Raw genomic sequence first — 23,774 nt, forward strand, 5'->3', positions numbered from 1 at the left:
GCGTAGCTAATCATATCAGATGCTGTAATGGAAGCAATGAGGGTAAAGCAATTATGGCTCAGCTAAGTACAAGTTAAAGTAATCTGTAGGCTAACAACACTGCAGGAATGTGCTTGGCCAAATGTGAAGCTTTGAGTGTTGGTAGGAAGGACAAATGTGTTTCAAAACCAGCATAAATTCAATGAGCCTATGCATATATTTTCAGTTCATTGAGCCTATATATGTATATATGGAAATGAATTGTGTTGTATGTCTACGATATTACGATGGAGTTACATCAGCCAGAGCCCCAAGGAGAAGCATGTAAGATCCAATGCTTCTGCTTGCCAAGATGTCAGAAGTATGATGCTCACCAAATTCATTTCAAATTGAAGCTGATGGGGAAAATAAAAAAGAAAAACTTGTACAACTTTAACCACTGCAAATCAGTAGGAAAGTCAATATGTAGAATGGAACTGGGGGTAACATTTTTGAACCCTTCAGAGCAAGGCAGTCCTTGCAGCCAGCAGGACCTGTGCCTCAGCAGCTCTTGGATGGATGAACATCGATGGATGGGCTTTTGGGCCTTCCTTTGAGGACATCTTTGGTGGGAGAGCTGGGCAGCCAGCTACCAGCACCACGTTGTCCCTCCACCTACTGCAGCCATGAGGACCCCATCTCCACATGTATTTCTGCTGTCATTAAATGTGCTAATCCCTCAGGGCGTCAGAAGTAAAAGTCAGGCTGTACGATTTGCTCTCTGCCACCTTTTCTTCCAAATGTGCCCAACAGTTCCTGTATGTTCTGGGCTTCTTATGCCCTTACTCTGCAGTGAGAAAAGCCTTATTCATAGAGCTTGCTTTGCCTGGTGTGGAGCTGCAGCATCTCGTCTGAGCTCATTTCTTCTTGGTCACAGAGTCAGGCAGCAACATGGCCTTGGTTCTGCCCACAAACAGTGTGTCTGCAGAGAAATGAAGTAATGTTTTCGTTTTACTGCTGTTCACTGCTGTTGCCTACATACATAAGACTCTCCAGTGCATTCTTGCAGCACTTTGCTAATCAAAGCAATATTTTGCAACATTTTGTTTACACTGCCCACATTTATCTTGCTTATTGTAATAGAAATTTCCCTGGGAGTGAGAGGCCAATTCAGCAGAATGGCTCTTGGAAGTGATGGCAGATCTGGCTGGGAAAAGCAGGAGTCCAGATCTGAGGGCTGGTGGTGATAAAATACACCATACTACTGCAAGTGCCAGAGCAGCAATGTGCAAGTTGTTAACCACATGAAGAAGGAATTCCTATCAGCAGTAAGGGAAAAAAACATCACTGTCTGGCTTAAACTAGATTTAATCATTACAAATCTAAAGTTTACAGACTAAATTACGCTTTTGAGTTGAAAACATTATTTCTACTTTAAAATGTGGATGTGGAAAGAGAAAAAACACCAGAAGAAGGGACAGATGGCTTGCCTTTTTTGAGAGCAGCTCCTTTGGGAACACACCAGGTTTCAAATGCAATGAACACATAACCTGTTGCCAAGACATGTTAGAGAGCTGCTGCCTCCAGAACTGTGAAGACGAGGTGGATGTTTGAGGTCTCTGTGAAGAGGTGATTTTGGATGAAGTTGTTTTGAGGCACCTAACAGAGTGACTGAAAAATCCCATTGGATTATAGAGGGGAAAGAAAAGAGTGGTCTAAGTGTCTGTTAAACCACGGGAGTCATGTACACAACTTCCTAAGACAAACACAAGCAGCATGGTCTGTAAAGGTTTTGACACAGCCTTCTTCGTGCCTTGTGCACCATTTGGCACACAGTCATGTCTGGTTTAAAAATATGCTGCCAATACTTTGACAAGGGCTAGCTTGTGAAAAAGTGTCCCCATCTCACCTTCCCCACTACCTGGTGATCGACTCCAGGCACCACTGGCAACCTGGAACAGAAAGATGATTAATTTTTCATTTCTTATCCTCGTGCACTTTTGGACAACAAAATCCACGCCCAATCTTTGTCCAAGAAATAACTCCTTCAGAAAGGAAGAGGCAAAGGGATTTCTGAAAACTCTTTCTAGCTACAACATTTCAGGGCAGATTCTGTAGGCCTTCCCCTCTAGCACTGCAGTGAGTTAAGGGATGGAGGTGAAGCTTTCTGCTGTAACAGCAGAGCTCAGACAATACCTGCCAGCAGCAGAAGCAAACCCTGTGCTGCTATTAACCCTGAATCCTTTAAGCAATGAGTTTCCAGATTCAATTAGTGTGTCATTATTAATATAGGCAAGAGACTGATTCTAAATAGCATTCTTAACAAAAGATAACAACGCTTTATTCTCAAGCAGAGTGTGTTCATGAGATACCCTTCTCTCCAATAAGGAGACCTTGGTGCTGAGTAGTGCTGTGAATACATCCTGTGCAGGTTGCAAAAACATGAATTTGCTTACACATAGCTCAGCTCTGCATTGAGCTACGTACTCCGGCAAAGACTGGGTGTTGCCATTCACTGCTTCTAGGCAGAAAAGCAGGACTTATGTTAACAGCAGCCTTCTCTGGCTCTATCTGCAGCCTCCACAGCCCTGTCCGTGCTGTGCTCCAGCTGCTGGAAGCAGACAATCATGCCTGTGAGATGGGACAGGGGACAGCCTGATGGCCCTGCTGCTCCCTCTGCAAAGGAACAGCAGCTCTTAGGGCCCTACTGACCCTGTGGTGTAATGCACTGGGGGATACTGTCCATAGATACACAACAGAGAACCTGTTGTAGTTCTGTCTATTTTGAATGTGTTTGTATGGCTGTTTGTCATGCCCAACACTGACTGGTGGGTAGTACACAAAGTGATGATTATTGGTGTCAGGAATGGAAGGACAATTGGACAGGAGTTATTTTTTCCTGGCAGACAAAGTGCTTGAGGAGTTCGTCAGCGCTTGGGCAGAACTTCAGATCTGGCCTGCCATGCTGTTGGAGAGCCAGTTCTGTCCAAAAGTTCTTACCCTTCTTCCCTTGGAACAGTCAGTTTACAAAAGAAAGAACTGGATGTCCCTAAGTCCTGCCTGAGAACAACTGTTATTCTTTACAGAATCCAGCATGGCACAAAGCCCAGGCCTGTCAGAGAATCCTAATGTGAAAGAGCAATAGTGAAACTCTAATATATATTAAAGTCATCTGTTTTTTACCTTTCCTGTGCCTACATTAGGAACCTGACTGCACAGGATCATCCTGGATGCTATCTCCTTCTGCACAGGGAAATATGCTCCATAACATCTTGCTCTACTGCAACCACTGGATTTGAAGCAGCACCTACCTGCCCTCAGACATTCTGGGGAGAGCAGAATTTCCCAGTGGGCTGGTTCTGATCTCATCATGCCCATTTGCACTGGCAGCTAGTTGCTGTTATGTGCACCTGTTGGGAAACACAGAAATAAGAGAGGGAAAGGTAAGAGCCATTCCATTTATTCATCCTTTTCATCCAGATGTAATCACGCTCCGTCATATTTCTTGAGGAGATGTGAGGGACATTTAATCCCTTGGAAGCAAAAGCTGATGAACCAGAAAATGAACTTACCAGTAAACACAGACAATCCATGAGAGCACAATGTACACAAAATTGACCTTGTAATGAGATCATCTGTGTGTGAGATATAAAACCTAAAATGGGCATATTGTTCTCCTGTAGCTTTAATTCCATATGGAACCACAAGCAGAGTCAAGCAGCCTACTTGAAAGCTATGCAGTCCCTCCTCCGAGCACACAGAATAACATCGCCCATAATTTATAGTAGATTCATATTTCATGACACCATGGTGTCCCAAATGTTAGGTATTAAAGCTCTCCCTGTTTTCTGCATGTATCTCATCACATTGGGCTGCAGCTTGGAGGAGTGAGGTGACTGCTGTCCTGTACATCCTCTGTGCTACCCATAGCACTACCTAACACTTTCTGAAGCCCAAGCCTATCCTATGGGTTTCTTGCTGCCTGGAGACCTATTAGGAGTTTACATGGATTGGGCCTAAGGTTGAATTTCCATTTCCATTCACAGCTTGTGTTGGATGCCATTATATTACACTTGGAAGGACTGAGAGAGTTCTTCTGTTATATCTGCTACTAAAAGCTGATTTCAGTGATTTTCTCTCTCAAGCACCGCAGCTGCCTCTATTAATTTCAGATAATTTAGGGTTTTTGGGGAGGGAAGGTAGAACACATTTTCACAGGCTCTAATATTGATTAAATTCTTCTAATTTTTTTTCATTTTGTTGAAATGAAACGAATTAAACTTTTGCTTGCAGACCTCTCCAAGCACCTCTTGTGTTACAAAACCCCATTAAAACATAACATCCCAGGTAACCACAGATAATTTTATTCTCCAGTACATCCATTGTGTGAGTGGTAAATTACTGAAGAGTAAATGAGATTTTAAAAAATTCTTTCAGATTCAATAATGTGTAATATTATCAGCAGCACAGGTAGATTTTGTTTTAATGAGATTTTGCACTTGCCCATTAAAAAATAAATAAAAATCCATAATTTATAGGCAGGAAAGCTGTCACAAAATAAGATGCCAAGAAAAACAAAACTCTGTTTGAAATGAGAATGGTTATCCTTTTTCTTAATTTCCATGCTTAGCAGCATTTAATTCCTAGAACTATACCAGCCATAATTGCAATTTACATCTAATCATACAATCATTCCCTTTGGTAGCTCTGTCTTTTGGCACATCGTGTAACTAACATTATTCATGGCAATCTGAGCTCAGTTCTGTTGCCCATCAGTAACCACTTCAGGTTTTTTGCATTTTTTTCTTTCTTCTCTTGGTCTGCTCTTTTGTTTGTTGGGTTTCTTTTTTGGTCAGAAATGGAATATTGCATGACAGCTCTGTTTATACCTGATGCAGAACGTGAAACTGTGTGGCATTTGTATTATTTCATTAGATTTGGGATGTAGCAGTTAGAATGTATTCTTGAAAAAAGTATAAAGTTAAATCCAAAGCTTTTATATTAAATAAATGCAATTGGTCTAATTAAGACAGCAAACTTAATGCACATGAAAGTTGAACTTCATTCAGAATACCTCATTAGAGCACGACTAACAAATTAGGATAAAATTCTCAAACTGTATTGAAAGAAATTGTTACTGAAATACATTAACACTGATGAGTAAAGCACAGCTTCTACTATTACCACTCAGCACAGCATATTATCTCCCCAGCACAGCTGAATCATTAGGCTATAAACTCATCTATACAGAGTGGCTGTGACAGCACTGACAGTCTAAACTTTTGAAATCCAATCTTTGTATGCAAGAAAGAATTAGATAACTTTATACTGTCATCAAGTTCCTTTATAAATGGAGATCCGAAAAGTTTAGCCAAAACTTATTTTTCAGACATGTTGGTTAAATAGGAGCAAGAATTCCACTTTCAGACAATATCTTGGTGGGTCAGGGTCTGTATTTAAGCTCAGCCTGGGCACATCACCTCCTGGCCAGGTGATGCTACAAGGGTGCTGGTCTTCAGTTTGGCCTCAGCTGCACCCTGTTGGGCCACAGAGCTCCTTGAGCCAATCTGTAACTCATGGGCAATTCAGGTAAAGCAAGTAAATTCTTTTTGCTTTGCCATTCCCATTTTCAAAAGGTGGGGCGTCCCTGGACTTCCTTTAAATCTTAGGAAAATCAATACATGGAGAGACACAGAACTTAAAAGTAGTTATGGCTGTGTTAGAAAAACACCCACCGGTGTCTGGATACTGAAGAGTTGTTAAAGACAGAACTATTGAAAGTATGTGACCTCTGAGAACTCACTTTTATGAGCAGCAATACAGACAGGAACTGATTCTTAGAACCTACTGATATTTTTTCCTATTTCCAGAGAGGCAGAAAATTGAAGTACTGCTCCTTGCTCCATTTTCTTCTCACAGCAGGTGAGGTTTAAGAGTTCCCTGGTCACAAAAGAAGAAGCTCTTTCAGATCTTGGGGCTAACTCAACACCTCTCCTAAGGAGAATGAGGTCTTGATTTCAAAAATCTATTTAATAACAAGTTTGTTTCTGCAAGTTCTCTGTAAATGATAAACCCTGTGAATAGAATCCAGCACTGCGTCTCAAAGCTTAATGATGAAGGAGGATGAGAATATTTGGCCTGTTGGAGTCAAAGCCAGGCTGAAGTCAGAGACGCATTATTAACAAATTATTTTTGAACATTGGAATGATATGTTAAGTATTGATGGAGATTTTTTCACTGAGCTCAGCCCGAAAGTCCAGATCAGCTGTCCTCTGTAGAGGAAAGGTATTGTTAAAACTGGGGAAGTCTTGCAGCTTGCACCAAAGCTATGATGATCCTTTCTGGCTTTACAGACTATGGCTCTATGAATCCCAAGGACAATCAGAGCTCATGTAACTATCATGCTTCCACTAACAGCCACCCTGATTTCAGTGGTCTCTTACTTGCAAGAAAACACAAGAAATCCCTACTCTAGTGCATAATCTTTGTTTGGTTTGGGTGTTATAATATTTAATGGTTTTTTGTGGCTTTTTTTGTGTCTGATACATTGTTGACTGCTAAGTTGTACACCAGCTCCAACTGTACACCAATTGTTTCTTCAGGCTACGAAGGCCTAAACCTGGAGAAGTCAGTGCAAGGCTTCTTTCTTCAGGAGTAACTTTGGCAGCTCAGTTACTCCACTGCAGATAATCAGAGGTGTTATGACTTTGGGACAAATTTTCAGTACTAAGAAGGCATTCTCTAGCCCCCAAACATGAACAAGTATGAAGCCACCACAAACTCAGACAATATGATATACGATGAGGCTAAAATGAAGCAGTTATAGCAAAATATCCTGGATGATTATGATGATGTACCCATGTATCATTAAAGTTGGAGGGGGAGGTATTTAGGGAACTGGTGATTTGCTATAATGAATGTTTGTCACACTCAGAGCAATGCACCCGCCACCCGCGATGGCTCATTTTAGTTTACTCTGAAATTCTCTCTGAATTCATCATATACTATGTGTTCTGCTGCTGACATTTAAACCAGAGCAGCATACTAATGAATCTGGGAGTGGGGAGAAGTTTTCAGCAGTAGATTTGCAGCTGCAGTGGTCTTAGCAAGGGGAGCAGAACTGAATTGGCAGCCTGCTGCTCTGGCAGCCGGGATTCATGGGTGACTTTGGCAATTTGCATCTTGACATCGAGGGTTTGGGATTCAGCTTGAAAATTGAGGGTAATGGCTCACTCCCAAAATAGTTTTGATTTGTTTCCTGCTACTGCTCACTTTATTGCAATTGCGTGGGTTATTATACAAATAACTCAGTTAAAGCAGTCAGGGATGGCTTCTCATCTGGAACCAGTCTTCAGTTTATTGCTCTGAAGCCAACATAGGAACATGACTACATGCCAGATTCTTAGTCTTCAAATAGGTCCATTTTCTCGTCACCGTGGGTTATTTATGGGCAATTCTGTGTACTTGAGTCCAGGAGATAGCCCACATGGATGTTCCAACCTGGGTTCGGTATTTCCTTCATACAGTATCACAAGGGAAAGTTATTTGCAGTGAGTACCTAAAAGCAGATCCAGCACTGGAATGAAGTATTTGCTCATTTGCAAATAGTAGATTTGAAAACAGAAGGAAAATAAAGGCAACATTCTGTCTCATTATTCTTCAGCAGTCAGATTGCACTTCAGTTTTGTGGGTAAGTGATACCACTTGTATCAAGTGTCTCACATGGCAAAATACAATATTTCCATTTCCTCCAGTGGCAGCAGCTAATTAATTTTGTTACAATGCTTATAAATGCACTGCATTATGCAGATGATTTTATTATTTTCATGAATTTGTAAGACATTTAGGGTTATGCTTCCCCTTATTATTTAACTCAGACATTGGTTCATTCAGAGTGTAAGATTCTGTCCTAGAAGGCCACTTGCACTGTTGGGTCTAGGGCTCAAGTTGTGATACTGCATTTCCAAGAAGCCCAGTATCTTGTGTTAACAACACTAAAATTTCTAGCAAGCTGATTTTAGCTCTGCTGTGCTAAATCCTGACGTGTTTATTGTATGTCTTTGGTCTTCTTCTGGTGTGACTCAGTAGGAATCACTGCGTTCCTCTTGATTTACTCTGACACGATGAACACACACTGACACAGATGTATTTTGTTCTAAATAGATACCAAATAAGTACAATTTCAGGAAACCTTCAGCTATGTATTCCATCCTCTGAATGTATTTCTTCAGGCAAAAAATTTGACATATATTTAACACAAGGCTTTGCTTAAGACCCATGCCATGCACAGAGATTAGAGACCCATCAGTTGCTATTCTTTAGAAAAACTACTTGAGCAATGTTTTTCTTCCACCCGCTAATGATAACAGATAGGCTGCCAGTAGCAATCCTGCCACCTGTTGAGCTTCATTTCTCATACTCTGCAACTGACAGCACGGACAGATCTGAACAACTGCAGCAAGTGGCTGAAGAAAGGAAAAAGGAAACAAGAAAGCTTGTGTCCAGCCCTGCTGTGACTGAAATAAGAACAGAGGCTGTTTAGAACACTGGGGTGCTCTCTACCAGATACTGCCATGGATCAAGCATGCTCAGGTAAGAGGTGACCTTGGAACACAACAGCAAGACCTGCTTCAATTTTCCCCATCAGGACAACTGACCAAAACTAAAACCAATCTTTTTTTTTTTTATCATTATAGCAGAACCATGTATATTTAATAATAATAAAGTGAATAAAGCCAATTAAATCCTAGTGTTTTTGATGAAATTCAATTACAAAAATAAAGGCCATGTACCTCTTTGCAATTTGGAAGCAATGAAAGCTACAGCTCTACATCTGACTCTTACAGTGAGCTATCATGACAATACTCCCTACAGAGTTTGTTCTTCCATCCTATTTCATCCTATCTGTCTCTATCTTGCTGCTTCTAGTACCAGAGAGGGCTCAGGTAGCCCTTACTGAAGGAAGAAGAATCTCCACAGTGTTGTGGTGGAATAAAGGAATAATTCTTTTCCCTCAGCTGAAAGAAGTAGCCCCACACACCAGTGAAGGTGACACTTGACACTTCATCTTCCATTAAATCTGCCCCTAGGAACAGCTTTTGCAGAATGGCTCTTCTGTTTGCATTAATATTGACTTGAGATATCAAGACCCTACCTGCATGGAACATGTGTACACTGTGCACCTCGCTTCAGAAGGTAGGAATACATAATTTGTGCAAAAAATGGGACACAAATGAATCACAGGATAAAAATCCAGCAGTGGTAGGGAGAAATGTTGTCTTCAGCATTTACTGTGAGATCTCTCACTCCCGAGCATTGAATCTTTTTGGTGTCAGGACACATCCAGTTCTCATTAGCGTGGAGAAAAGTTATTGCTACTAAGCAGAGCTTCATTAAGATCTATAGGATATTGAAGGGAAAAGGGACTTTGTTGTTATGTACTGCTTAATTTAGTGCCCAATAAAAAGTCCAGGAGTAAAAAAATTCAACCAAGGGAATACAAATCATGATTAAACTTAAGCAAAACTCTTCTTCTAAGTTATAATACAGAGATTAAACCTACAGGATCATTAGTAGAGCTCAGCAATGGAGTATATAGCTAATAAGGGAAGGAGAATCAAAGAGCAACTTCTCATTCTGAAGAAATGTTTCAAACCAGTTTTTTCTTCTGAGAATTCTTGAGTCAAGTGAATAAGGAATGGAGCAAGTTGAAGGATCCGTTCAAGGATCCGTTCCATTGATGCAAATGAAAATGGATTAAGAATACTGCCCTGGAATTAAAGCTTTCTACTTCAGGTAGTTTGTTCCAAAGACTTTTACCTAATATTGTCTTTTGAAAGAAAGAATGAGTTCCATACAGCTGATTGATACTGGCTTTTATTTTATTTCAGATATGTTACATTTGGAGGGGAGGGTATGCGTGCCCACAGAATGGAAAAAGTCAAAGATCTGATTACATGCAAACAGTTCTTCTATAGACATTCCTAGATGTCATTTGTGCAGACTGAAAACAAACATCCACAGACACGTCCACTTGGGTATATTAGGCTAGCCTTATGCTGCCTCCTCCTGGAGAGAGAGACCAGATCAGAAATAGATGACTAATATTTAATGGTTTCATGCTGTCTATTAATGTTGACTATCATCTGTTCTTTGATATACTTTAAACAAGACCTAATTAAAAGCTCTGATGTCAAGAGCGATGCTCACAGAAGCTTTGATTCATTTAAAGTGCCATTTAATAATCTGGGCTTTTGTAATTGCTGTCATTTTTTTTTCCTCATGTTTGCTCACATTCTTTTAGAAACCGATTCAAGTGTCCTGAAAGTTGAGTATATTTCGAGAAGTGTAAGGCAATCTTTTATGCTTTTGAGTGAAGCAATTACTTAGCATTGCTAGAAAAGGAAAAGAATCGGGTTTCTTCCAATCTAGGCATTGACTCTTTTACGTGGTACATGGATGTTGATGTTGTACTTTCTTATATAGGCAATTTGCATTGCTAGAGGATTGCTCAGAGCTATGTGAAATTGTGTAGAGTCTCATGTCTACAGTATGGATTTGGGGCTCTCATCAACTTTGCATGCTGCTGTATTGGATAAGAAATGTTAAATCACAATAACAGCTTGTTTAACCTCCTTATTCTCCCATGAAAACTGTTCCTCTGGTTTTTTTTCCTCAGTAAATTCAGTTTAGGCCACTTTTTACCAATTTATAGATACTTAATTTCTGTAAATTCCTCTGATGCGAAGTAGGATATGGACTAAATTGTCTCTTGAGCTCTCTTATGAATTTGTTTTGTATGATTTAGTGTTTTATGATTTTCTGTAATTCTCTGAATGCAGAATTATCTGAACGTAGGAACCCTTTTGTTGCAGATTCAATTTGTCACTGCCTGAGAGAAGGTGCGAAACTGTGGTCTGTTGCTGTTAGATTTACTTCTAAAGAAAGATAAGCACTACAAGATTACATGAAAGGAACAAAAATATTTGAAGTGGCAAAATCACAATTTCACAGCCATTTGAATGTTTAATGACGCAATTTCAATATATGTCAATATATTTATTTATATTAAGTGGATATAACGGCTTTATGTTTATTTATACTAGATGTATCACCAGTAATAGAAAGAGTGCAGCATCATATAACTAACTGTAAAGTTATAAAATTCCTCCAAATTCTTCTTGTAACAGGAGACAGCCTTCTTGCTTACTTGCTCTGTTCTACGTTGCATTCTATCAAGGGACTCACCACTACTTTCTAACTTTCTCTTGTCTGCTGGACTAATAGGAATAAGAAAAGACAATGTTGCTTTTTGGTGACAGAAAAATGAGAAACCCCATAGGTAAGTGAAAAGAACTGCTGTCTGTGACAAAGGCCAGGAGAGGGCAAATGGAGGAAGAAAGGGAGAGAGTGGAAAAATCTCTACTAGATTCAGCCTTCAGCCATTGGCCTTTCATGGCTGATGATGGCCCAGAATTAGGTGTAGCCTCTGTAAAGCCTTCTAGATTACAAGCTTTTTCTGTTGCCATGGTAATTTTTTTCACTTTTTTTCTCCTTACTGGGAAACTATGAACACTGCTTTGTGGTTTTGTGAAGTAAGGTTCCCTCTGCAGCAGCAGCAGCAGCTTTAAATTGCCTGGTTGGGCAAGATAGAGGAATGGTAATGCCAATTCTTAGTTCTGTGTGATAGCAATTTCTTTGAATTCAAATAGTTTCTAAAAGCTGATGTTATCTTTTTCAGTATCCTTAGAGCTTTAAAGGTCACTGCTATTATCAAAAGCATTTTTTTGGCACACCGAGATAGCACTGCCTCTTCTGCTGGGTTGGAAATTCCACAATAAAAATTGCTTGGTATTTATTGCATGGATGAGCTTAATCCAAATATTAAAGCTTATTCCCCCATCTAACTTTGAAGAGGCACTTCCGTATTCTTATGATATTTTTCTTCCTGAGTAATCAGAAGTATTTTGAGCTCTACAGAAATTATTTGACACTCACTGTCCAAATCCACGAGCTCTGTGTCAAGTTTGTACTTAAAAGCCATTCATTTCTATCACACTCACTTCAAATTCACTTTGGTGACCTTCTGAACATGAAAGGCAGTCAGATTTCCTCTCAAACTTCAAGGTTTTAATTGCTTTCATGCAGTATCTGTCTCTAAGCTCAGCTGTCACTGACTACACTATAGTTGTTTTTCAGACATTTGAATTCACAGAAACACGTGAAAAAGAAATTTTTTCAATAGGGAATTAAAAAACACGATTTAAATTTTTTATAACACTTGCCTTTCAAGGGATCACTTTTACCCCATTAAAGTCAATGACAATCCATCCCATGGCTTCGGTGAATGCCAGAGCAGGCTGTTGGCGCCTCAGCACTTTCTAAGGGAGTTAGAAGCAGTAAACAAAAACAAATGAACTATAAGTAAAATTACACTGTTTAATATTTATTACTTGACAGAGATACTTTCAATCTAAGTATGATGTTCTCTTCTGAAAAGTCACTCTCAGAGTGGCAATGTGAAATTGCATATTTATTTACCGCCGTCATTTTCGCAGATGAAACTACTCAATTCATGAACAAAAAATAACTTCTTTTGCCTTACTCCTTGTCTTACAAACAGCACAGGTGGAAGTTAAGCCACATTCTTCACTGCTTATGACCCATCACCACTGAACATGGTAAAGGTCAGAAACACAAATGAAAGGTACCCATTGTAGCCCTGATTTAAAGGTATACCCATGGCTTGCTATGCAGATTTCTACATTGACTTCAGTTATCTGGGAGTTAATTCTGCAAGTTTTTGCATGTGTTCTTAGCCCTCATGCTGAAAAACCACTATCAATATCTGATATATATGTGATATATCCTGCAGTGATTAGTTCTCAGATCTTCAATCAATATGAATGAAAACAAAATAATTATGATTTATCCATAGGTTGGGTGGGAGTAGATGCTTACACAGCAGAATTTTTTGTAGCTCTGTTGTCTTAATTAGCTGGGATGGCTACCAAAGAAATGGCAATGATGAAAAAACCCTCAAAAAAGAATAAAAAGACCAGTATCTTATATATACAACCAGACTCTGTAGCCAGAATCCACGAAGAGCTTAAAAATCTTCAATGTGTGCTGAATGCCCATAGGGGTAACCTGTTGCTCTCAGTGGCTCTTGTGATCACCGTGCTTTTAGCATGCAAATACACAGCAAAATGGGGAAGGTAGGAAAAAGAGGAAAAAAAAAAATCCCTCAGATAAATTACTGCAGAATAAGTTGCATTTAAACACACTGTTGTATTTCCTTGGATCTAACCGAGTCCTTTAAAAGAAAAACTTACTTTTTAGGCTAAATTTAAGGTAATTAATCCTCCAATTACACAAGCTCAGCAGCTAGAGAAGTGTTGGGATATAAACCAAGACATAACAAATATCCGAGATTACTTTAATTATCCATCATCCATTTGCACATCTGAGCCCTCTAAAACCTCTTTTTGTTCTGGCAGCTGTTTTTGCCTTTCCACTAAGTGAAACAGTTCCATGTGACCACAACAGCTTTTGGGGTCACTCCAGGGCTGCTCAAATTACGTAATAAAATAATTCATTCAGAAAATTTAAGGGCCCTGTCCTTCACCACCCCTACATAGTGATGCAGTAACTTAGAACTGACTGAATTTAAGATTAAATAGACAAATACAGGGAGGAGAGAGAACCTGGAGGGCGTTCTGCAGCTATTGCCTGCTAGCAAAGCACTAAATCACTGAGCCTGCTAACCATCATCCACATTCTCCATAGCTCAGAAACCACTCCAGGACTCCCCAAGCAGTACAAGAAGCCCCATCCTGCCCAGAAGGTCCATGAATCCTCATTAGCATGATAGAAATTAAACTACTATGTGTGTTGGAATTGATTACTCTTCTGTACACAAATTCCTCCAGATTCTTCCTCAAAAACTGCTGGATTGATGTTTGCTGCTTGGTAGCACTTGAGTGTGTTTGTGTGCTCTGTGGAGCAAGATTTAAGGTAAAGCAGTTGTAACACTCACAGGGCTTACAATCCAGCTGTGCAGTCTGAAATTAATTAATAGCATCTAGAGTACTTTGCAAAAGAAGGACAAAATTATGTTTCATGTATACATCTGTGCAGATAGGGAAAATAAGACAGATGAAGCAGGCCTCTAAACTCTCATGAAAAGATGAGTTAGAATGTGACAACATCTGTACTAACTGCCTGGGAACGTAGCCCTAGCAAATGTGACATGATTTGAAATGGATCTCTTTTTATTGAACACCAACACACGCTGACTCACATCAGCTGCCATTTGCTTTAGGGTAATAGCACACTCTGCACATTAATAGCAATTAGCTGAACTAAGGGCTGGATGCAGATTAATTTGCTGATCATTTTGGGGTGATAAAATGAGGAGTTAAGTGAGATGGCCTTAAGTTGTGCTGGGGGATGTTCAGGTTGGACATCAGGAAATAATTCTTTTCAGAAACAGCAGTGATGCAGTGGCACAGAATGCTCAGGGAGTGGTGGGGTCACTGTCCCTGGAGGTGTTCCAGACCTGTGGAGATGTGGCACTGAGGGATGTGGGCATGGTGGGTTGGGCTGGGGTTGGGCATGGGATTCTGAGAGGGCTTTTCCAGCCTTAAACATGGCTTGGAACGTCCAAGGCACGTGCATGGTGAGCATATGTAGAATGCTAAGGGCTTTCCTTCATGTTCTGGAAGAGATGTGATGCTGTGCATCAATGTTCTGCAGAGCTACAGGTAGAGGGAGGGCAGGAACTGGTAATGAGAATGGAAGTTTGTGGTCTATGAGAAACTGGGCAAAGTTACTGAGAATTTAGTTACAACTGCGTCTGTGTCTATTTTGTAAATGAACACAGAGCAGCACATCTCAGATCACATGAAACCATGAAACCTGCAGTTGACTGCAGAAGTGAGATGACTGGCACACGTCTGTTTTTGGACTCAAACCTATTTTTTTTTCCTACAAGTTCTGCCATATCCACATTCTGGTCCTGTGATGAAATATTACACTCTCAACTGGATCCTATTTTGCTCTGAGCAGGCATACACCTTTATAATTCACTTCTTTCTTCTCTGAGGAAAGAGAAAGTAGAGCAAGGCAAAGCATACCGAGCGGCAGCAGAGATAACTGCGAGGCATCATCTGCTCACTGGCAGCACTGCAATGAAAGCATATGAGGAAAACCAACTCTTCAGTCATATTTCCTAATCTGGAGGGACAAGTGGGTGTGGAAAGTAATGGCAGTCTGTAATAGCCTTGGCCAGCCATCTGGTATGGTTTTTATTTGCTCTGTAAAATACAGTGTGTTTAATACTGAGTTTAGAATAAACAGTGCTGCCTGGAAATTCAGTCAGGAAAATAGACTTCCAGGAGAGAGTGAATTTCTTCCATCCCAGAGATATTTGATGTACTTACTGCATGTGTGTGTATATTTACGTATACAGAGAGATACTCATTTGCACACATGTATGTAAATTCTTTAGAAAATTAACACAGACCCCAGTAGTGTGTTTATTAGTAATGTTAGGCTCTAATGATTATAAAGCCAGTCACAGAAAAACAGGAAACTTCTGAAATGTATAAGTTTTATGCATGGAACAATTTAAAAGATATATAGGCAAGGAATTATACACAGTCTTCAATCAGCAGCTATAGAAGAACACTTGAGAAGTTGCAGAACCAAATATCTGAGGTTTCAGCCATGGCCAGGGCGTACAGTAGTTACCTGGCAGTTTTCAGCCAGACCCACGTAGAGCTTTGAACAACACAGTTAGCAATGAAGACCACTCAGGTATTCATTGACCTGCAGTTCCATCATTGTTAGCTCAAAGCTAGAATTAGCAATTATTCAGTCTGAGGGATCTTCATGGAACTGCTTTCATTTGGAAGTGAAACACCCAGTGCATTATGATTTCCCAGTTCGTTGTGCTGAACAACAAACTGCAGCTTGCCAGCTCTTCTATATTTCATGATGCAATTTTAGCTCCAAGCCAGGATTTAAAAACAATTTCTGGTGTATCAGAGCCAGGATGGATGAGTGAGAAATGTAATTGCTCTGGTTAGTGATGTCCTATGTGATTTCTGCTCCTTAGAAATTGTTGGGACAGGGGTGCGGGGAGCACTTGGCAGAATGGAGTTGGATCACTGTGGAGTGACTCCTGAGAAGTTGACCGTTACTAATCAGCAGAAATCTGTGTGAAATGGAGATCTTCACTGGAACTGGCTCTTGGTTACCTGGGTCTGTGTCTGGGGTTGTACTTGCCTCCTTCAGGTCTGATCCATATTAGAAGCAGCATTACCAGATCTACCAGATTTAAAGGGTGTGCCTAGGTTTGGAAAAGGCCAATAGATGAACAAACGGTTCAAGATAATAGCATAGATGGTCTTATAACTTCAGATAATACGAAAGCTGGTTTTACTTCTATGGAATTCAAGTTGGAAGTTAAAGGATAGCATCTGCTTCCAAATATATATACTTTTTATTTCCAGTATAGAAACGATACACAATGAATTACAAACAAGAATAATAGTTTGGGAGGACTATGTTGCATATAATTTATTTTAGCCACATAGATCAGTCTTAACCCAAAAGTTTGAGCAAAGCCTTTCCGATAGCAGTTAGATCCACAGAGATTAGGCACTCAAAAATAAAACATCCCAAAGATTAAGATGAGTGCTTAGATTTCTTACCTGTTTAGTATTCACAGGACCATGAATAAGCACTGCCAAGCTAGCTTCTAGATGTACAAATTTTATTATCTGGGAGAACAAATCCTCATCTGAAGGACAGGATCTCACATTTTCACATCCTCTGCAGACCTTTTTGACATAATGGCTAAACTAAAAGATGAACTTCAGCTTGACAGGAATCCTGGATGTTGACATTAGCTTGGGGTATTGACTGCCTAAGAAATATAAAGTACTTGTGCTAAGTGACTTATATTTTAAATACGGGCAAGTATTTTTAGGCTGATATTGAGAAGAGTGAGATAGAATTGAAAAATAGAAATTAGATTACGATGCTCAAGTCCTTTCTTCTTGCATATTAAACATGGATCTCAAATTGCAGCACTGAACTATTCAAAACACAGAAATAATTTTCCCCTAGGCTAGAAAAATACATTACCTACATGCATTTCATTAAAAACTTTCTGAGCCACTGAAATGTAAAATAGACCAACAGAGGGGTGGGAAAAAGTCTCCTTAGTAGCTTATTTATTACTACAAGCTTCTCAGCTCATAATGCTTGGACGATCCCCCAGCATAATTGTTCCATGAAGATGCCAGCAGAGCAATAGGTGAGCTTGAGGCACTAATGGCAGATTCACACACAAGGGCTTTTGTCCGTTCTGTTCATCCAGAGATCTCCATGCCCACCCCCTGGAAGGCTGTTACAGCACAAAGTTTACCCAACAGACTGACACAGTGCCTGGTCGCCATGCGCTGCTTGTGGCTGCAAAACCTCCCTGACTCTGAATTCAGTGCTCTTATAACTCAGTGTAAATATTTGCCAATGTGTTTTCTCATGATATATTGAGATTTTGAGCATAACTTTGTGAGTTGTTCCCAGAAACTCAAGCAAGATTTTGTTTCCAGTCATAATATGAGAAAGCTTGCCATAGTGCCAAGAAGTTTCTTTTCTCCAAGAGACCAAAACACCCGTTTGATTTCCTTGAATAAATGTCAGCAGATGAAAACTTTAAACACAGAATAATCCCTACATTCAATATTTATTTTAAAGCAGTTCTCAATTTGTTCAGACACAATAAGGACCCAAGTTCCTTAACAGGGGTCACATTTTCAAAACATTTTTTATTCATTTAAAAGATGAATATTGAACCTTGCAATCATAGTAGAACTCAACTGTTTGCTCATTAATGTTTCAAGAACAAAAAAGAGGTTAAATAGAAAGCTGGTTTCTCAATGGTGTGTTTTTTATTTGTGGTGTTTGTAGCGCTAGACCTTGTAAACTCAACCTTAACTCATCTTGATATTTGACACTACATAGATACATGGCTTTTACTCTTTAGTTTCACAATCTATCATTGGCCTGTTACCCTGCTGCTGTGTTCTCTCTCTTACTCCTGAAAAACTAAAGATAAATTTGGGGCTAATTTTCAGTAATGATTTGTAGAACCTCCTTCCCTTTATTACAGGATAAGAGCTTGTTTTTATTTAATTCTTATTGCATTTCATTTCTTTAAAATCTCATATACTTGACTGCAACAATTTTATGCCTGCATATTTCATCTCTCTTTGATGATCTTCCCTATATTTAACTCCAGTGCTTTTCAAATTCAGTGCACTAATTGGCTTTCCACAGCCAGACTTTCAACTCTGCCCGATAGATCTTATTGCATTAAAGCCATGTTCTACCTTTGTTTTCTTTCCCACTGATCAACTCAGTATTTTTTCCCTTTCTACTAGTCCTCTGCTCTCCTTTTCCTGTCAGAAATGCGTACAGGTATAGATCAAAACTGCTTCAAATTAACATCTAGCGCAACCCTGCTTCTGTTCCGTTTAAGCTTATTTAAACACTAATTGGCCAAACCTTTTAGCTTCTCTAAGTTTTCTCTCTAGGCTCCTCTGCGGCTGTGCAGATTTACAGCATCACTTTGAAGCTGTGGCCTGAAACTGGAATTTGGACAGTAGGCATGGAGTCATCCATTGCTTACCATGTGATGGCTGTTGGTGCCTGTGGCGTCACATAGGCCATTTGTCACAGGAGAAAAGGTTTGCATCTGAAATAAATCAGCTGCTGGTCTACAAGTAGGTTACTCAAAGTTTCAGATGCGATTCTCTGCTAGGGAGAGGTTTTGTCCCTTTAATGGGGTTTGTTTGCAGTGTGGGCCTTTGAGCTTTAGGGCTTCCTGAGCCTTCTCTGCACAAGGCAGAGCCCTGTCTGGGTGTGTGCAGGCAGTAATCCATTACACACTGCCTCCTCACACATCTTTACTGGGCAGATTCCCCTGCAGTCCAAAGCAAACATTTCACAGCAGGAAACTGCTGCTAAAAGAGAAAGGAAATACTAATGGTGTATAAATAAGTTCCTATCCTCTCATGACAATAACAAGATTGAAAGCATCTATATTTCAAGCAGTATTTACTTCTCCCATCTTGACTTTTACCGTTCTTTTCCACTTAAACCTCTTTTTTTTTTTAAAAAATAAATTCCCAAAGCCCTTATTATGAAAGCAATACCTCTTTTTTGAAAACTCATCTCCCCTTTTTTTCATCTGAGTCCCATAGAGATAATTTTCTCTTGGCAAGGGGGCAGATGAGAAATAGAGATGGTAAAAGAGGACATATGTGCCAAATGAAATTCCTCTGGGATAGCTGGCAGTAATCTTAACTATAAAAACGCTACTTGTCGATGGCTGTTGATGGCATAAGCCAGGTGAGCACCTGCCACCAGCTCAGTGGGGACACTGGCTGCCTGGTTACTTCTAGACATGGCCAAAGTGATGCTCTGGCCATGAAGAGCATCCTGCTGCAGAGAGCATCCATGCCATTGTCCCATGTTGGCTCTGTAGCTCTGTACCACTAGACAGAGTGGAAAGCACACACTTCATTTCTAAACAAGTATTGAAGAGCTTAACACTCACTTCATTCCTTCTTTATTGTTATCCATCATTCAAAAAACAATCGGGATAAACTTCTGGGGAAGAAAATCTAGAAAAACTGTGAAGAGAAAATTCAGTAAAGCAAAGCTTCATATTTTGTTCCAGAAGGAAAATGGAATAAATGAAAGAAAAATAGAAAAGGAAAGAAAGAAACAAGATTTATTAGTATTACATTAAGAGACTAGAAAAGCTGTTAGAGTCAGTAAGCTCTCAGAGCTGGACCATGCTTCTTCAGGCCTTTAATCAGAATTGAGGCTGGTAGCTTCTGAGGAATAATGTAATAGATAAGTTCAGGGAAGCCAAGTGAGATTGTGGAAAAGTGAAACACAAGGATGCATCCTTGAAGTGTCAGAATCCTAAAGTGTAACTGCAACTTTTTTCTTTGATGCTGGCTGACAGCAAAGAAGAGAATCATTACAAATTGGGAGGAGGAGAGGAAAGAAGGAAAGGGAATCTGTTGTACATAGATCAGTGTTCCTCCACTGGTGATTTAGAGAAGATAATTTTGACACGGTACAGTTGTAAAGTATAACTAAACTGATTTCATGGCAAAACCATCTATGTGCTCATAGAATGAGAGACAGTGAAAGAGAGGTCCAAAATCTTATGGGTAAACTGTTATCTATTTCTTCTCAGTATAAATATCTGCTTCAGCAGAGAATTTGGGCAGTGATCTCAAACACAGGCTTTGCATTTTCGGTATTCCTATGTGGAGCCAGGAATTGGACTCAGTGATCCATGTTGGCTCCTCCCAACTTGGGATATTCTGTGATTCTGTGGCTCTAGTGAACAAGTGGTTAATTCAGCCAGAAAACAGACTGGAGAAAGAATATAGCAACGGGAAGCTAAACCACTCTGATGGGACAAGGGATGCAATGGATTGAAATGGAAGAGCAGAAGAAGGGAGTGTTGGGCAGTGGCATGTGTGTTGAATACAGTGAGTGTGGGAAGGGTAACTCACGTGGGGGGCACAGGAACTGCATAGCTCAGGCTCTGGACATGGCATAGTGGCATTGGTCCTTCCTCTGCACTTCTGCTGTTTCTCACTCAGCACTATCCTGTGGGTTTTGTCCTCCCTTGCAATTTAGAAGATAAAACTAAAGATAAGAGAAAGAAAAATAATTTTGCAAACTAGAGAGAATTGCTATTATACCTCATTTGAAAATCTTCGAAGAGTAACCGGGTAGTAGAAAGCATTTTGTTGTTGCAGTTTGATATGCCTTTTTCATGTGCCATCACACCCTCTCCAAAACCACACACACGTCTTCCTCCCCAAGACCTGCACTCATCTCTGCTCCCAGCTCCAATTCCTGCTTAGGCCAGTCCTGCTGGCTGCAGGCACCCAGCCCAACTCTGGGCTTAGGTGGCTACAACCAAGACAAAGCTACTGTCCCAACTGTCCCAGTTAGTCATGGATTTACTGATGGATTTGCTGGGGTTTGCAGCTCGTACTCAGCATACAGCCAATCCTGGTACTGAAAATACCTTTGATGGGGAAAGATCTTCATCATAGCTGGCAGTCCCTAGAGCAGGGTTTGTAGATGAGGGGGAGGAAGGTGGAATCTGCTTCTGTCATCTCTCTCTGCTTTCTGTGTGAGTAATTAAAGATCAACATTGCTTAAATTGCACAGCAGCGCATCTGAAGGGCTGCACAGCCGAGCAGCCAGTGCAGCAGAGCTGCTCATTTAGCTCTGGCTGGCTCCAGATGGTGCAGGCTCCAGCCTGTGACTTCAGTGGGGCTAATGGGATTATAGAGCAAAAAACTTTCTCCGCTGAAGTAAAAAGAAATGACAGGGTGAATAATACACAGCTTTTAAAGTTCCATTTGAGATGTTTCAGCTGCCAGAAATGTTGCCCTCTTTGTCTGAAGTCAGAATCTTTTTCCCTTAAATTAAAATGATTGTCAATTTATGCAATCAAGGCAAAAGCCAAAAATGAGTTATGTGGTTTTAAAAAGTAATCACTTAAAAATATCTAACAAACATAAATGTAACTGCCTGCTTAAAATAGGCAAAATATAATATGCTCAGTAACAATATTTTCTAATTTAACGATCAGTATGCAATTACAAAGCAAGCTGTGTTTTCCACGGCACCTTCCATCAATTTAAATGCAATATGACATATGAAACACTCTCAGGAATGTTATTCCACTACGTTTATTTGCTTTGCCTTTATGTATTCATCACAGCACTGCACACAATTGTTACTGCAATTTCTTGGAAACCTTTATGCCTTGCATTCTTTGCTACTTTATCCAACACTGAAAGCAAGGTAGTCTGAATGACAAATCCAGAGATCTAAAAAGTATTGGGAAACTTGTCTGTAATTCTAATGGGTTTGGATTTTGCCAGGCACTCTGCTATAGCCAAGAAAATGCTCTGCTCACTGTATCTTCCTCTGGAAAAACTGCAGTTTTACTAAAGTAAGACAAGGAAATGTCCATGTGACAGATCAAATAATTGAAACCGGAACTGGTCTGAGTTAACTTTCAATGACATGAAAAAAATGCATTTTTAAAAGATGAAGTCTACAAAATGTCCCTGGTTTCCCTTTTCAGTCATTTTCTGTCCCCAGAACTGTGTTAGCTTTTGGGGAAAGAAACTGAAGCAAAAAAATATTTGTAGCAATCCAAGTTTTCTTTTTAGCCCAAAAACGACTAGGCCCACCTCAGAATACAAGAATTTGCCATTTATCATATTAAAACCTAATTTTTTATTCTTCAGGCTCTTTGTATCATTCTATTTTTCACTTTCACGGAGAGAAAATGCTCAGATGCTGTTCTGTCATCTCCACCTTACCCAAAAGCAGGAGTGGATGGAGTTTTGTCAAATGCCCTGCTCAGCCCCAGCTATTCTGTTGAATAGATTTGCTAAAAGTAATTATTTTCAAACTAAGTAAAAATTGCAAAAGATCATTGAAAAGTTTTTAAAACACTTTAAAAAGCCATCTTCTGTTACAAGAAATAGAAAATGAAACCCACTTTGTGAAATAAAAGGGCAAGGTCCAGAGTAACATTCCAACATTTTTATTTCTAACAATGTAAGAAGTGCTTAAAAAGCAGTGATGACTGTTGTAAGTGATGACTGCTGTAACTCACATGCCACTTGCTGCAGGATAGACCCTGCCCTCACCAACATCCTGGTATGCCTGCTGTGGACTTCCACTGAAATTGTTTCTAATGATTCCAGTTCCTAGAGATGGACACTTCAAAAGGCTGCTTGCACGACAAAAGAAACTGAAACTTAAATACTACCTTTGTGATTTGTTTCATTCGTGAAAGCACTACGTCCTTTTATACCTTCTTCATTTTTTCTTAACAGACTTGTTTGTGTGCATGAAAATGAAATTAAAGCAGCAATGCGTTTACCATACTGAACACCAAGGATGATGGCACTCTTTTTTCTTTTAGGAAATGGATATTTTTGAAGTCAATAGTGTGTGCTAGCAACAGCATTGTAACTTCATTTGTTACTTCAAGCAATATCTGCTCTATTTAATTGGTAAAAATAGAAGACAGCTTTAGAATTTCATGAAGTCAGTGTTATTGCTGCCTTCGTGTAGTGCAATCAGCCTTCAGTTTGTAGCATTGTGGTTTAGCAGTTTCTTTCCCAGCCTAAAAGCTAGTATTTTTGAAAGGAAACATAAGTAGTATTGTAAGTTAAATAAAATTAATTCCAATATATTTTCTCAGTAAACACAAAGGTGAAGACACCCAGTATAGAAAGACCTTTTGATTCAGGAATGAATGAATGAATAGATAAATAAATAAAAATAAAAGACCAAATTCAGGATGGAAGATACTTATTTTTCAAACTTGTCTCTCCATGTTTAGCTCATGCTGCAGTGGGATAATTGGGCCCCTTCTGCACCCAGGTGGCAGCTCAATTGTTGGCAAGGGGGAAGCTAGGAATGGGTAGTTAGCCCTGATCCCCAGCACCTGGTACAAAGGCCATTTCAGAAGCCAGAGAAGCATGGTGGTGTTTGAAAAGAGCAAGAAGATTTTCCTGCTTGGTTTGAACGAGGTTAGTGATGGTCTTACTTGCTAGTATCTTCACTTTGTTAATGAGCTAAAGAAGCCCAAAACAGTATCTCTGATACTGCTTAAGAGTTGGTGTAGTGCTTGCTGCCCCACTGGGGCAGATGTCAGCAGGCTGCAGATTTTG

Source organism: Lagopus muta, chromosome 5, assembly GCF_023343835.1.
Source record: "Lagopus muta isolate bLagMut1 chromosome 5, bLagMut1 primary, whole genome shotgun sequence".
Lineage (NCBI taxonomy): Eukaryota > Metazoa > Chordata > Aves > Galliformes > Phasianidae > Lagopus > Lagopus muta.